The sequence below is a fragment of the Eleutherodactylus coqui genome, chromosome 2 (assembly GCF_035609145.1).
Source record: "Eleutherodactylus coqui strain aEleCoq1 chromosome 2, aEleCoq1.hap1, whole genome shotgun sequence".
NCBI classification, from domain to species: domain Eukaryota; kingdom Metazoa; phylum Chordata; class Amphibia; order Anura; family Eleutherodactylidae; genus Eleutherodactylus; species Eleutherodactylus coqui.
Window position 1 is genome coordinate 120,556,625 of NC_089838.1, and position 16,688 is coordinate 120,573,312.

General features: G+C 43.1%; 1 protein-coding gene across 1 annotated transcript in view; it reads left to right on the forward strand.

Annotated features, from left to right (window-relative positions):
* LOC136610023 (dynein axonemal heavy chain 3-like) overlaps positions 1-16,688 on the forward strand; it is a 1,175,415-nt gene that overhangs the window by 764,115 nt on the left and 394,612 nt on the right. The gene's annotated exons all lie outside the window — the stretch shown is intronic.

Here is a 16,688-nt window from a genome sequence, read left to right on the forward strand (position 1 = left end):
TTGGACAAGAACCCTCAGATAATCTATGGGGCTACCAGTGGAATGCATTCAGAAAGAGGTACTGGCATGATGTGACAAACCACCATTGATAATTGCTACCCGTAGCAAACTCTTTGCCACTGTGCGTGACCAAGCCAGGCCCTTTGTCGCCATTGTCAGGAGGGATCACAGAGAAACCCATGACATCCATCTTGTTTACCCCTGGTCTCCCCCACATTGGCTCACCTCTGCTCGGATGCCGCAGAAATCTAACCCCTTTATAACTAAAATGAATGTAACTATTAATTTGAAAGAATTGATTTAAAGCAGCAGTAAATGGCTGAAAAAGGGGAAAAGCGTAAAGATATCGATTTATCAAATTTATGTTACTAATCTGGGAGCCTTTTATCTAACTGTCTGACAAATATATTTCTTGATTTTTTTTTCACAGTGTATTACACTGACACAAAACTCCTATTTCACTCCTTGATACTGCATGTGTTTTAGGCCCTAATAGTTAGGTCATTTTCACCATTTTTTTTGCTTGTGGTGGATAAATAGATATAACATTTCTACTTTTTATGTTATTAAAAGTGACTTTTGCATTTTTTATGTGACATAATGTTTTATATGTTTATTATTTGTACACACACTAGATAAGACTAACTAATACTGTCTAATAATTAGACAGCGCAAGCTTAGATTAAACAGTCTTAAAATGCAGCAAATTTATCACAAGGACACATGCTTGGTGATAAATCTGGCACATGTTTAGACCTACTAGTCTCAATTTCTACAACTTATTGGTTGGCTTAGTTTTAAACCAGTATTTAAGCCCAAATTATGGTGTATTTTCAGTACATGGGGGTTACATTTCAACTATACCCCCTTCTGACAAAGTCATGCCCCTCAGGCAAAACCATGCCAAAGGAAAGTCCCTCATTCTGTCCATCAGTGGAGGTGGTTTGGAGCCAAAAGATCCAGGCTGCTTCCTTTTGCAAAACTTTTTTATCAAAATCTCCATGGCACCCATTGTCACCCATTGTCACATATCAGCTCCATACCCTGAAATCCCAGAACCTGTGCTCTATCATTATGATGTTCTCCAACATGGCAGGATAGCAGTGTGTTCTCCTCCTGGATGGTGTTACCAACCTGTATCCAAATTCTGAGTCTGAATTGTTTGGTCATTTTGCCCACATAGTTTTTAGGGCAAAATATTTTGGGATCAGCAGTTGGAAAATGTCCACATTTCAAAATTGTGTTCAGTAGTTGCAGTTCTGATGAACTTGCTCATGGTGATAAAACTGCATGCTTTGCATCTGCCATATATAAAAGTGCCAACTGTCTTTCTCACATCCAGCCAAGATTCAACTCTGGAACAGATCCAAATCATCTGTTCCATATGACTATGCACTAACTGATCCCTTAAGTTACGAATACGATCCATGTGATACCTGAATAAAGGTTTTTTTTTAATATACCATTTCTCTCAGTGAATAATTAGTAAAGCAAGACACTGAAGGATTACTCTATTTTTTTTAATTTAACTTTTAGATGTTTTCACTGGGAAGTGCAATTGGTAAGTACATATAATGGAGGGAAGACAAATTAAATCAGATATTCCAAGGCCGTTGAAAATGTCCAATTCATTATTTTAAATGACTAAGTAACTTATAATGACCTCTACAATCTATGAATATGTTGCAGCATATTTTTTCTCCTTGAAGAGCACTCAACAAGAAATGTGTTTTAAAGTATAATATTCTTGGATGGAGGTTAACACACTTATCAACAGTGTCTTTTTTCATAAGACATTTTGCTACAATTCTTTTTTAAATGAATGACCCTATCCATCAATAAAGTTAGGATGGTAAACACAAGTTATACGCAAGCTACAATATAGATGCAGTATTTCCAGAACTAAATTTCACTATTTGATATTTCATCTGAATATTATTATTAAATGTAACCATTAACATACAGTCACTTTCTTGATAGAAGAGTTCTAACGTTTCACCCACTATGCAGCCTCAAATCGTTAAAAGAAACTGTCGCTAGATTTATGCTGCCCGGTGTGAGGGCTGCATAAGGTAGTGACAGAGACCTTGATTCCAGTGCTGCATCAATTGCTTTTTCCTTGTAGCAGTTTTCATAAAATTATGATTTATTAACTGCAGAGATGGGCTACCCTGCAGCAAGTTCTTGCATTTGTGAGTATCGGGCTCCTATTTTCCTCATGTGGCTTTAAAAAGGATTCCTGGCAGGAGGCTCTCATGTAGGAACTTTTGCAGACTTACTGCAGGGAAGACCACATGGTTGACCACTTCCTTGCTGTGATGGACCATTGCTGAAAATTGCTTGAAGTCCAACCAATTGGGCTGTCCCAGCATCCTGTAAACTGCACAGACTCACAGATAGGCCACACCTTTTTTTGGAACTTTATTAATAGGTAATTTCAATGGCAACAAATATTGGTACTTGTACTCCATATTTCTTTTCATCTGGTGCTGTGTTTTATTGGCTGGAAATACGGGGCATTATCAGCTCAGTACAAGCCTCTTGGTGATGAACACAGAGCAGTCCTTGCTTAGCATCTCTGACAATCAACTTCAGTGTTGGTTTCTAGCAGACATGATGCTCTACAGGTATCTCCTCAGTGGCCTCAAGGATTTTTGGCATGTTTTCTGTACAAGCCAAACTCAGTTTAACCCCTTAGTGACGAAGCTTGTTTGCGCCTTAGTGACGGAGCCAAATTTTGAAAATCTGACATGCGTCGTTCAACGTAGCATAACTCCGTAAAGGCTTTACATATCCAAGTGATTCTGCCATTGTTTTTTCGCCACATGTTGTACTTCATTTTGGTTGTAAAAAGAGACCGATATACAGTAATTTGTGTATATTTATTAAAAGTACCAATATTGGAAAAATGTTGAAAAAATTGTCATTTTTTCACATTTTCAACTGTAATATCTCAAATATGTGCAAACATAATGTACAAATCTTTGATAAGATATATATTTCCATCTGTTTACTTTATTTTGAATGCACACTTGAAAAACTTTTGTGTTTTTTTTAACCATTTATAGGACGTACAAATTTAACATTACTTTTCAGCATTTTGAGGAACACTTTGCTTTCCTGCACCAAGCCAAGTTTGCAAAGGCTCATAAGTGTCAGAATAATAGATACCCCCCCCCCAAATGACCCCATTTACAAAACTACACCCCTTAATGTATTCACTGAGGGGTGTCATGAGTATTTTGACCCTATCAGTTTTTTTCAGGAATTACTTCAATTTAGAGGAGAAAAAATAAAATTTCATATTTTTGCAAATATGTCATTTTAAAGACATATTTTTTTCCTATAGTGCCCATGAAAATGAGGATTTACACCCCAAAATGGATACCCCCTTTTCTCCCGTGTTTATAAACATACCCATTGTGGCCCTAATCTTATGTCTGGATGCACAACGGGACCCAAAATGAAAGGAGTAGTCGGTGTCTTTCAGAACATAAATTTTGCTTGAAGGCGTTTTAGGCCCCATTGCCCACTTGTAGAGCCCTTGAGCAGCCAAAAACAAAGAGAACCTCCACAAGTGACCCCATTTTGAAAACTAGACCCCTTAACGATTTTATCTAGAGGTGTACTGCCCATTTTGACCCCACAGTTTTTGAATGAATTCAAGCAAAGCAAAAGGAAAAAAAATGTGATTTTCGTTTTTTGGCAATTCTGTCTTTTTAAAAACTGCTTTTTTTGTACAGCACGCACATGAATGAAGACTTGCACCCCAAAATGGATACCCCTGTTTGTCCCGTGTTCAGAAACATACCCATTGTGGCCCTAATCTTTTGTCTGAATGCACAACAGGGCGCAAAATGAAAGAAGTAGTCGGTGGCTTTCAGAACAGAAATTTAGCATGAAAGTGATTTAGGCCCCGTTGCCCACTTGTAGAGCCCTTGAGCGGCCAAAACGACAGAGAACCCCCACAAATGACCCCATTTTGAAAACTAGACCCCTTAACGAATTCATCTAGGGGTGTACTGCGTATTTTTACCCTACAATTTTCGAATAAATCTAAGAAAAGCAGTAGGAAAAAAATTACAATTTTTATTTTTTTGGCAGTTGTGTCAATTTAAAAACAGTTTTTTTTGTACAATGTACATAGGAATGAAGACTTTCACCCCAAAATGGATACCCCTGTTTGCCCTGTGTTCGGATACATACCCCTTGTGGCCCTAATCTACTTAAAGGACACATGGCTAGGCCTATAATGGAAGGAGCACCTGTTTGATTTCAGGGTACAAGGGAATAAATTCCAGGCCCCATTGCCCACTTGTAGAGCCATTGAGCGTCCAAAACGATTAAGAACCACCACAAATGACCCCATTTTAAAAACTAGACCCCTTAATGAATTCATCTAGGGGTGTATTGTGTATTTTGACCCCACAGTATTTGAATAAATCTAAGCAAAGCAGAAGGAAAAAATTACGATTTTCATTGTTTTGGCAATTTTGTCAATTTAAAAACAGGTTTTTTTTTGTACAGTGTACATAGGAATGAAGACGTTCACCCCAAAATGGATGCCCACGTGTGTCCCGTGTTCAAAAACATACCCATTGTGGCCCTAATCTACTTATAGGACACACGGTTATGCCCATAATGGAGGGAACACCCGTTGGATTGCAGGGCACAACTGAATAAATCCCAGGCCCCATTGTTCATTTGTACGGAATAAAAATTGACTCCCTAAAAATATCCCCCCCCACACACACACACATCCCTAGCCATCCGCGCCCTTCTCGGCGTTCCCCAAATCTTAGATAAAAGTAATAATGTGAACTGTGTGGTATTTCCGAAGACAGGGGTAATTACGGAGGCTGGTTGAGATGGGTACATGGGGCAATAAAACCGGGTATCTCCTCCCCTCTCCTCATGCTTTTTTGGGGGTATTTCGTGACCTCAGTGGTGGGTATGGGGTGTAAAAAGTGGCGCTCTGTGAGTCTCCATAAGCTTGATGAGGTGTGGCGGTCTCGCACAGAAGGCGCTCAACAAGGTGCTCCTGAAACTGCATGAAGGCGAGCGTTCCCGGGGCTTCTTGTAAATTACGGATTACAGGTAGCGGTCTGAATAACGCCGGGCTCACGCAGCCGTAGGTGGAATCCGCTTGCGGAGGCCCGCAGCGGATCCCAGCTGTGAGCCCGTCTGTGTCCCTGTGTACGGCCGCGTAATGTACTGCGCGTAACTGCGTACTCACATAGGCGGTCATGCGCAGTACCCTTTTTTTTGTTTGTATTTCCCGCACCGTCGCTTAACGATGACGCGGGTACCCGCAGCCCGTATACAAGGTAGTTGCGTATGGGCTGCGGGTATATCCGCGACCACGGAGCACAATAGGCTCTATGTTGCAGATATCCGCGGTAAAATAGAACCTGCTGCGTTCTCTTTTCTGCGAGTGGATTACACAATTCTGACCCGCTAATATGAGCGGAATTGTGTAATCCAATGCGATTGATCTGCGTATTACCGCGGATCAGACACATGCGGAATCCGTAATTCCTATCCGGTCATGTGAGACCGGCCTAAGGTAGATCGCTACCTTTTTATCACGTGACCGGGGACCGCTCAACGAGGCCACCCGTCACTGCTCCGGGCTCTCGGCGACCTTTGGTCGCCGAGAGCAAGGAGATTTTAAATTTCCTGGGCTCCCCGACTCCTGCGCATGTGTTCGGTGTTTTGCCGGCGGTCGCATGCGCAGAATCCGGGTAAATTCACGGAGGAAGATCGCATCGGGGTGCAAATACGGAGGCCTCCGGTAAAAAGTTTCATCTCCTCTCACCGATCGTATCGGTGAGGGAAGATGAAGCTTCACCTTTTTTTTATTTTTACGTGTACTCTGAACTTCTTTTGACACAAGGTACGAATGTGTCTCCATTCTTTTGACTCATGGTCATACATAAAAATCAATGTCTTATCCATTGTCACCTGTCAAGACAGGAAAGCGTCATTATCCTGCTGCAAATACTTGCATTTGGGGACACTTAATCTGCTGAAAAACATTTGGGACCCGTTTGGCAAACACCTTCCTCATGTCCAGGTGATTATGGATTTGACTCTTTCCCTGGAAATGTTCAGAGCCTTGGCTATCATCTTTGCAGAAATTCGCTGGTTTTCCACAATCATGTCATGGATAACATCTATGGTTTCTGGAACGATTACCACTGGAGGTTTCCTGGAACGATCTTCGTTGGCAATGTTAAAGTCACCCAAATTAAATTTAGCAACCCAACTTTTCCCTGTGTTTGCACCATATTACCATGAAGGTTTCCCTTTCAGAAACAAGAACTTCTCTGTTGTTCTTTGCAGTAAAATCTGTTGCAGACTCCACATGTCATCTTCAAAAGTGCATTACATAAAAATCACACATGAGATTGTTACAATATTTGCTTGCAAAGTATCGCAAAGATTGAGTTTTCAAACTTATATACCTTTCATTCATATGTAAACAAATGAAGATTCCAAAGCCAAGGATATATTAACACTACTTTGTGTTAACATTTTCGTCTCCAGAATGCACAGCTTAGAGGGAACACTGCTCCTGCTGTAAATAAATTGTATATCAGATTTAGTATATATATATATATATATATATATATATATATATATATATATATATATACATATCTAAATAGATAGATAGAGATATATTACTGTGCAAACGTTTTATGCAGGTATGGAAAAATGCTGTAAAATAAGAATGCTTTTAAAAATAGACGTGATAATAGTTTATTTTTGGCAGTTAACAAAATGCATAGTGAATGCCCAAAAGAGAAACCCAAATTAAATCAATATTTAGTGGGACCACCCTTTGCCTTCAAAACAGCATCAGGTACACTTGCATATAGTTTTTGAAGGAACTTGGCAGGGAGGTTGTTCCAAACATCTTGGAGAATTGACTACAGATCTTCGGTGGATGTAGGCTTGCTCAAATCCTTCTGTCTCTTCAAGTAATCCCAGATAGGCTAGATTATGTTGAGATCAGGGCTCTGTGGACGTGATGAAGATAGTTCTTAATGACATTGGCTGTATGTTCTGGATCGGTTTCCTGCTGCAGAATGCATTTGTAGCCAATCAAACGACTCCCTGATGGTCTTGCATGATGGATAGGTATTTGCCTGCATTTCTCAGCATTGAGAACACTGTTAATTTTCAGCTCCATTTGCTCAAATGCAGAACCAAATTTGCAAGGAGCCTCTACCATGCTTCACTGTTGCCTTCAGACACTCATTATTGTACCGCTCTCCAGCCCTTCAGTAAACAAACTGCGTTCTATTACAGCTAATAATTTCAAATTCTGACTCATCAGTCCAGACCACCTGCTGCCATTTTTCTGCACCACAGTTTCTATGTTTTCATGCATATTTGAGTCATTTGGCTGTATTTCTACATCAAAAGTTTTGCTTTTTGGCTGAAATTCTTCCATTAGGACCATTTCCGACTAGACTTCTCTGAAGAGTAGATGGGTATACCTGGTTCCCACTGGTTTCTACCAGTTCTGATCTGTTGGCACTGCTGCACACCTTCTGATTTTGAAGGGAAGGTAGCATGATGTGTCTTTCATCTGCTTAACTAGGTTTCGTTGGTCAGCCATTGAGTCTATGGTCCTCACCATTGTCTGTTTCTTTGTACTTCTTCATAAAAGCATAAACCACAGATTTTGAAACCCCAATCTGCTTTGAAATCTTTGCCTTGGAGAAACCCTGCTGATGCAGTATAACTAACTTGTGTCTTGTTGCTGTGCTCAGTCTTGCAATGGTGTATGATGTGTGACATTAAACTGTCTTCCACAGCTCACCTTTGTAGCAGTTTGGCTGCTCCTCACCTAATTTTAAACCTATTTCACAGATGTTTTTTGTATCAGTTAATGACTGTGTTTCAATCTACAATTGAAAATGATAATTATCACCTGTTTGGTATAATTGATTATTGAGACACCTGACTATAATTCTTTAAAATCCCTGACTTTGTGCAAATGTACCTACAGGAATTAATGCTGTTTTGAAATCAATGGGTGGTCAAACCAAATATTGAGCGCTGCAGAATAAGTTGGCGCTATACAAATAAAGATTATTATTAAATTGATTTAGATTTCTCTTTTGTTTATTCACTTTGCATTTTTTTAATTGATAAAAATAAACTATTAACACTTCTGTTTTTAAAAGAATTCTAACTTTCCAGCATTTTTTTCACAGCTGCCTTAAACTTTAGCACAGTACTGCAAGTGTACATAAATATATAGCTGTCGATCAGTGGGTAAGACCACTCTCTAGACTCCTGAGTTGCGTTGAATGAACCAAACCAGTAGAACCCTGTTTTAGGTTGAACTCTGCTGAAAGTTTAGTTTGAAAGGAACCTGAACCGAGCTCTTAGCAAAGTTCTACTTTAAACAGGGTTCTGCTGGTTCAGTTTGCTCAACGCTAGCACTGAACACTGGTGTACAACACTAAGAGCCACAAAAGTCGCGTATGACACTATTAGAATGTTATACAGGTCTTTTATGGTGCTTAGTGTTATACACCAGTTTTAGAGGTTTGGGTGAACTTCTGGTTCAGTTTAAACTAATTTGGAACAAACCAAACTTTTTGCAAAAGTTTAGGGAACCAGCTGAAATGAACTTTTCAAAAGTTTGCTCATCACTATTCTTAAGCCCAGAATGAGCAGAAAATTGAATAAATCACAAAATCTGCTGAATGCTTTCTTCCAAAATTATATGTCAGTATACTCAGCAAATCCTGCTCTATAACATGAAGCTGGTAGGTCAACACGGCATTTTCCCTTTGTTATATAAGTTGACTGCACTAACACATACTAGAATAGTATAATAATGAGCCACTAGACTAGAAATCATTTATAAAATCATATCTGATGGGAGTTTTTGTTTTATGTTTCAAAAGTACTTATTGAAAGAATTTTAAACGTTGGCAACTAACCTGCCGCATAAACCCCACCCAGAGAGAGAGAGAAATTAGTATACAACAGGTAATCTTTGTGTCAATAAAGGCAGAGGAGAAAATAAGAACATATACAAATACAATATATATATATATATATATATATATATATATACATATTGTGAGGGATCAGCGTTTAGGATCGGTAGCAACCTGGGCATAAGCAGTCAGAGACAGTGACACATAGGATAAAGTCTTTAGTCCAGGCTTTGCCTGGGTTTATTTCCAAGCAAACAAAAGCAAAATACAGGCCTTAACATCAGGCAAACATAACGTAAATCCTGCTCGTCTGAGCACTTACTATACATGTAGCGTCCCTGTCTACACACTGGTAACACAAATGGCTCCTGCACCCAGCCAGCCAGGCCTCTCAGACCTGCAGAGGTCTCAGCTCTCCCCCTAGGCCCTGTAGGTCCAGGCTTTATATGGCCTGGTACCAGCCCCACCTGGTACGTGGGAGTGACCATCCCACCCTTCGCTTTGGTCACTCCAGGAAAAGCCGGCCCGGATTATGCGGCTTGGAGCCCCTTACTTACTACACCGTGTCAGTAACTTAATTTTACTGACACCATACTGCCAGCTTCCTCCACCGAGCCCAGGCTGCTCGGTGGCACGTATCTGCCCAAGCGCTCCTCAAGGCCTCATAGGAGAGCATCCTAGGCGACACATACCTGCCCTCCAGCACCTTGCCGGTCACCGTCTCACATACCCTCCCCCTCTGTTCGAGCCTGTGGGGTCGGACACCTTTAGCCGCCATGCAATGCGTCCTTGATAAGGCATCGGCATTGCCCTGTAGCTTTCCGGCCCTGTGCTCTACCGAAAAGCTAAAATTTTGAAGAGTCAGGAACCATCTAGTGACTCTGGCATTTCTTTCTTTTGCCTGTGACATCCAGGTTAAGGGGGAGTGGTCTGTGATCAGCCTGAAGTGCCGACCTAGCAGGTAGTATTTTAGAGATTCCAGAGCCCACTTGATGGCTAGGCACTCCCGCTCAACGATACTGTAATTTTTTTCCGGGGGCGTGAGCTTCCTGCTCAGATATATCACGGGATGTTCCTCTCCCTCTACTTCTTGGGACAGAACTGCTCCCAGTCCCACATCGGACGCGTCTGTTTGGACAATAAATTCTCTTTTGAAATTGGGTGTGACTAACACTGGACGTCTACAGAGGGCCCGTTTTAATTCTTGGAACGCCTTTTCTGCGTCAGGGTTCCACTTGACCATGACTGACTTACTGTTCTTGGTCAAGTCTGTTAGGGGCGCTGCTATGCTAGCAAAGTTTTTCACGAACCGCCTATAGTACCCTACAATGCCTAAAAAGGCTCTCACCTGCTTTTTAGTAGTGGGTTGTGGCCAGTCCTGAACGGCTTCAATTTTATTGATCTGGGGTTTTATAATACCCCTGCCTATTACATACCCCAGGTATCGTGCTTCTTCGAGGCCTATGGCGCACTTCTTTGGGTTTGCTGTGAGCTCTGCTTTTCTAAGGGAGTTCAGTACTGCCTGTACCTTGGGTAGATGGCTGTCCCAGTCTTCGCTAAAGATGATGATATCATCTAAATATGCTGACGCATATTGACGATGGGGTTTGAGTATGATATCCATCAATCTTTGGAAGGTTGCTGGGGCTCCATGCAAACCGAAGGGTAGGCAGATGTACTGAAACAACCCTTCTGGTGTGGCAAACGCAGTCTTTTCTTTCGCGCTCTCTGTAAGGGGAACCTGCCAGTAGCCTTTAGTAAGGTCGAGAGTGGAAAAGTACCTGGCATGACCCAATCTCTCAATTAACTCGTCCACTCTCGGCATTGGGTATGCGTCAAATTTTGACACGTCATTTAGCTTCCGGAAGTCGTTACAGAAGCGCAGAGAGCCATCAGGTTTTGGTATCAGCACGATAGGGCTGGACCATTCGCTTTTCGACTCCTCAATTACTCCGAGGTCTAGCATTTTCTTGACCTCCTCTGAGATGGCTCGTCTGCGGGCTTCTGGAACCCTGTACGGTTTCAACTGAACCTTTACCCCTGGTTCAGTTATAATGTCGTGTTTTATGACACCAGTACGTCCTGGTATATCGGAGAACACATCTGAATTACGTTGTATAAATTCCCTCGACTCCTGTTGTTGGGATTTGGACAGGGACCCTGATACACACACCTCTGGGACCGCCCCATGGGGGGGGAACTCACTGCAGTCAGGGCTTCTCTGTCCTTCCATGGCTTAATTAGGTTTACATGGTACAACTGTTCTGGTTTCCGCCTACCTGGCTGGTATACCTTATAATTTACCTCTCCGACTTTCTCAATTATTTCGTAGGGCCCTTGCCATTTTGCTAGGAATTTACTTTCCAGGGTGGGCACCAACACTAGTACCCGATCCCCAGGGTTGAAGGTTCTCACCTTGGCGGACCTGTTATATACCCGGCTTTGGGCTTCTTGAGCCTGCTGTAAATGTTCTCTAACAATGGGCATGACCGCCGCAATTTGATCTTGCATCAGGGAGATGTGTTCAATAACACTCCTGTAGGGGGTGGACTCGTGCTCCCAGGTCTCCTTAGCTACATCAAGGAGCCCTCGGGGATGTCTACCATAAACTAATTCAAAGGGAGAGAACCCAGTGGAGGATTGTGGGACTTCACGGATTGAGAACATTAAATATGGCAGCAGACTGTCCCAGTCCTTCCCATCCTTATTGACTACCCTTTTTAGCATGCTTTTTAGGGTCTTATTAAATCTCTCAACCAGACCATCCGTCTGTGGGTGGTACACAGACGTCCGTAGGTGCTTAATATTCAGCAGCTTACACAATTCCTTCATGACCTTTGACATAAAGGGGGTTCCTTGGTCTGTCAGGATCTCTTTTGGTATGCCCGTGCGGGAGAACATGTGAAGTAGTTCCTTTGCAATACCCTTGCGTAAAGGAACGGCTTCGGGGTAACGGGTGGCATAGTCTACAACCACTAATATATGTTGGTGACCCCGGGCAGACTTTACCAAGGGCCCAACTAGGTCCATAGCGATCCACTCAAACGGCACCTCTATGATGGGCAAGGGCACTAAGGGGCTCCAGTAATGGGGCATAGGAGCTGTTATTTGACACTTCTGGCATGACTCACAGTAACGTTTTACATCACCATGTACCCCAGGCCAGAAAAACCGCTGAAGGATGCGTTCCTTAGTCTTTTCGCTCCCGAGATGACCTCCCAGCACATGCTTGTGCGCCAGGTCTAAGACCATCCTGCGATAAGACTGAGGTACCACCAGCTGTTCCACAACCTCCCCACGGACCTTGTCAACCTGATACAACAATTCTTGGTTGACTGCAAGGTGTGGAAACACAGTATCAGCCCCTGGGAATTGAGGCTCCCCATTTATCACTTTAACATTTTCCCTAGCTTTTACTAAGGTGGGGTCTCGGAGCTGCTCAGTTCCGAAATTGGCACGTGAGACCTCTAAGTCAGGCATAGCAACCACTTCGTCCTGTACCCCCGTCTCACCCGCCAGTACTGTTAAGGGAAAGTTATCCCCATCTTCTTGGGTCACCCCCACTGCCGGAACCGTACCCTCAGGGTCAAACGGTTCTGGACACACATCATACACATTTGCATTATCATGAACCTTATTTGCAGACGACCCTCGGTGTCGCCACAAGTCCCAAAATAGGGGAAAGTCTCTCCCGAGGATCACGGTGTGCATTAAGGATTTTACGACGCCCACCTCATGGGTGGCAAGTCCACATGGAGTCTCAAGTCTTACAAGGGCAATAGGATATTCCTTGGTGTCCCCATGCACACAAACAACCCCCATGCGACGGCCGGTGAAGGTTGTGGGATCGACCAGGCTGGAGTGCACCAGCGTAACCAAGCTCCCTGAGTCCAGTAGAGCTGACACCGCAAAGTCATTCACCTTTAGGTGACATAATGGTCGATCAGTCTCTGACACAGTCTCTGCAGAACATACTGGTCGTGCGAACAGCGACCTCCGCCGGGCAGAGTCACAGTCCATGGGTTCCACGGTAAGTGGACAGTTGGTGGCAATATGCCCGGGCTCACGACAGCGTCAACATAGTATGGGGCCCCGGTCTCCTTGGGGTTCTACCCGGGACCCGAATGTCCATTTGGGGCTCCTCCTCTGCCCCAAACGATCCCCCTCTGAGCCGCCTCCCCTGGGGACACTTTTGACACCCCCTACATACGGAACAGTCTTACCAGGTGCTCCGGCCGACTTGCTGTTTCCGGGGTTGGAACGTCAAGGAGGCACGGCTTGCAGTAGATCCTCCGTGGCTTTATACCTCTCGACGAGGCTCATGAGTTGGTTCACGTCCTGGGGACCTCCTTGTCCCACCCAGCGCTGGATTGCGGGGGGCAACGAGCGTGTAAACTTATCCAGGACCACTTTCTGTACGATCTCTGCCGGGGGCGACTCCTCCGGCTGCAGCCACTTTCTCACCAGGTGGAACAGGTCGTACATCTGGGAGCGAGCTGGCAGGTGGTCTGCGAAAGTCCAGGCATGTACGCGTCGGGCCCGCACATGGGTGTCCACGCCCAAGCGTGCCAGGATCTCACCTTTCAGCTTATTATAGTCCTTGGCATCCTGCTCACCGAGGTCAAAGTAGGCCTTTTGGGGTTCTCCTGTCAGGAAAGGCGCTACTACCTCCGCCCACTGAGGCGCTGGTAATTTTTCCCTCTCGGCCACTCTCTCAAAGACCGCGAGATAGGCCTCGATGTCATCGGTGGCCGTCATCTTCTGTAGGGCCGCCTGTACCGCGGTACGGGTGGTGGGGAGCGAACCAGATGACCTCTGCACACTTTGCGCCAGGAGAGCATTAGTCTTGGCCTGAGCTCTCATGGCCTCCTCATGGATCTTTTGCTGGGTCGCCAACGCTTGCTGTTGCTGCACGTTCATTTGTACCAGCTGCTTTATCAGTTCCTCCATCTTGGCAGTATCTGATGGCTGTGCCGCTGCAGCTTTCACCCAGGACCTGGGGGTTACAGCACTCTCCCGTCAATCTCAGTTGGGCGGTTGCCCTTAGCAACGGTTCTCCAGCTGCTGCAGCAAAATGTCCATTAATTGGTGTATGTCTCTTTAAGACCGCTGCCCGCATCCAAACACCATAAGCGAGGGATCAGCGTTTAGGATCGGTAGCAACCTGGGCATAAGCAGTCAGAGACAGTGACACATAGGATAAAGTCTTTAGTCCAGGCTTTGCCTGGGTTTATTTCCAAGCAAACAAAAGCAAAATACAGGCCTTAACATCAGGCAAACATAACGTAAATCCTGCTCGTCTGAGCACTTACTATACATGTAGCGTCCCTGTCTACACACTGGTAACACAAATGGCTCCTTCACCCAGCCAGCCAGGCCTCTCAGACCTGCAGAGGTCTCAGCTCTCCCCCTAGGCCCTGTAGGTCCAGGCTTTATATGGCCTGGTACCAGCCCCACCTGGTACGTGGGAGTGACCATCCCACCCTTTGCTTTGGTCACTCCAGGAAAAGCCGGCCCGGATTATGCGGCTTGGAGCCACTTACTTACTACACCGTGTCAGTAACTTAATGTTACTGACACCATACTGCCGGCTTCCTCCACCGAGCCCAGGCTGCTCGGTGGCACGTATCTGCCCAAGCGCTCCCCAAGGCCTCATAGGAGAGCATCCTAGGCGACACATACCTGCCCTCCAGCACCTTGCCGGTCACCATCTCACAATATATATAATGAAACAAGGGAGGGTAGGCAAGGGGAAAATCAACACTAGAAGTACTTTGTAAGACATATTGGAGAAAGTCACGTTGCTGGGAGTTTTCAGTTTCAGGCTCTGGGTTCGAATGACCACCTGATTATTATGCTGAAGGAAGGGGTGTCATCTATTGTCTAAAGGATTATGCAGTAGATGTTGTATTTTGAGAGTTAAAGTTGGAGATGATAATGTAGATTAGGGATTATAATATAAGCAATCCACGGTTCCCAAACTGATTCAAATTGGACTACCGTATCCTGGCATATGGCAATCAGTTTCTTTTTCCTATCAGTGGGTTAAAGGGTGGGAGTTTTTGTTTTAGAATTATATTTACAAATTTAAAGGTGCTGCCGGTAAATTAACTCCTCACCTAACCACAGGATAGGTGATAAGTATTTGATGGATGGGGCCAGACCGCTGGGCCACCAGTGATCATGAGAATGTGGTTCCTGGATGTTGAGGACTGAATGAAACGGAGGTTATGCATGCGCAGTTTCGCTTTGTTCATTTCTATGGAACTGTCGAAGATAGTCGAGTAATTGACTATCTTTGTGTTCATGATTGATGGGCATCCTAGTAAAAACCACCCTATCCTGCTAATATACATTTTTTATTTCATAGAATATCCTGACATACTTTTATTCTGCAATTTCAATAGTTTTGTGAACTTTAGATATATTAACTCATCTGAAAGTATATGATCTCGTAGATTTAGCACTAAGAAAAAAAGAGGCTGCAATCGTAGCTGAAAAACCTTGACACAATTTAAGATGTGTTGCAAAACTTTGAGTTGGTAAATTCTGACAGCTCTAAAGTAAGTAAAAACATAAAAATGACAGAGGCTAAGTATTGCCAACATTTAACAATGTATAACAAGAGACAGATTGGTAACAGCAGTGGCTTTTTAGCTGCAGTACACAGTCTAAAATATAGTGGCATAAACAAAATCATCTGAAAAGTCATTAAAACATTTAGCACATTTTAGCCAAGTGAAAGCAATGTTAAATGAGAAACTGAAGCAAATTCTAAAGACTCAGAATGACTTTTAACCCTTTCCAATCCAATTTGTATTCTGGTTTTCCTAGGGGTCTTACTTTTTTTCTGCTATTATACAACGGTGCTATATGCTGGCTAAAGCCAGTACTGCATGAGGTGACACGTTGGATAGGCTCTGACAGCAGAGAGGCTGGCAATATACAGTAAGAGAACCCCGACGGACGTCTTCCAACATCACAGCTGTACAGCATTAAATCATAATGTCTTTAGACGTCAGACGGTGGATTGGAGAGGGTTAATAATCTTTCCTAAAGTTTAATTTCCCTCTTATCCTGCTTAGAACTCTATAGTATAGTTTATAATTATCTATTGGACACCTACTCACAAATGGGGTACTTCCCACATGGTGCTGTATGCAAAATGCCGTTTTGGTGCAGATTTTACAAAAATTGTGCCCAAGTGGCAGGAAAGTTTTTAGGAAATACATTCTCTTCGGACCAAAATCCAGTTTTGGTATGACCCCTTAAAGACCGATGTGTTTCGGCCCTTAGAAACAAAACCCTTTTTAGCAGTTTTACATATGTGGTGGTTCTATGGCCCTATTTTTTTCTTAGGCTGTCAAAATGATTATGCTGCATTGTTTGGTGACATATAGGGCTATTTTGTAATACCTTTTTCCACTGACTTTTTTTAATTTTTTTGTTTTTATAGGGATAATGTATAAAAAGTTAAAAAAAATATGGTTTCAATTTATAGTTCTTTAGTTTTAAATTGATTACAATTACGTTGAAATAAAGTACAGGATTAGGTTCACCATTTTGTTTCAGACATTTTTATATACAATTTGTATAGTCTTGGTTTACAGGACAGATATGGTGATGACTTATGTTGACATAGGCGATAGGTCATTTTCTTTTTTTATATATATTTATTTTTGTTTTATTCTGTAATTTTTTTAAACTTATTTTTGTAAC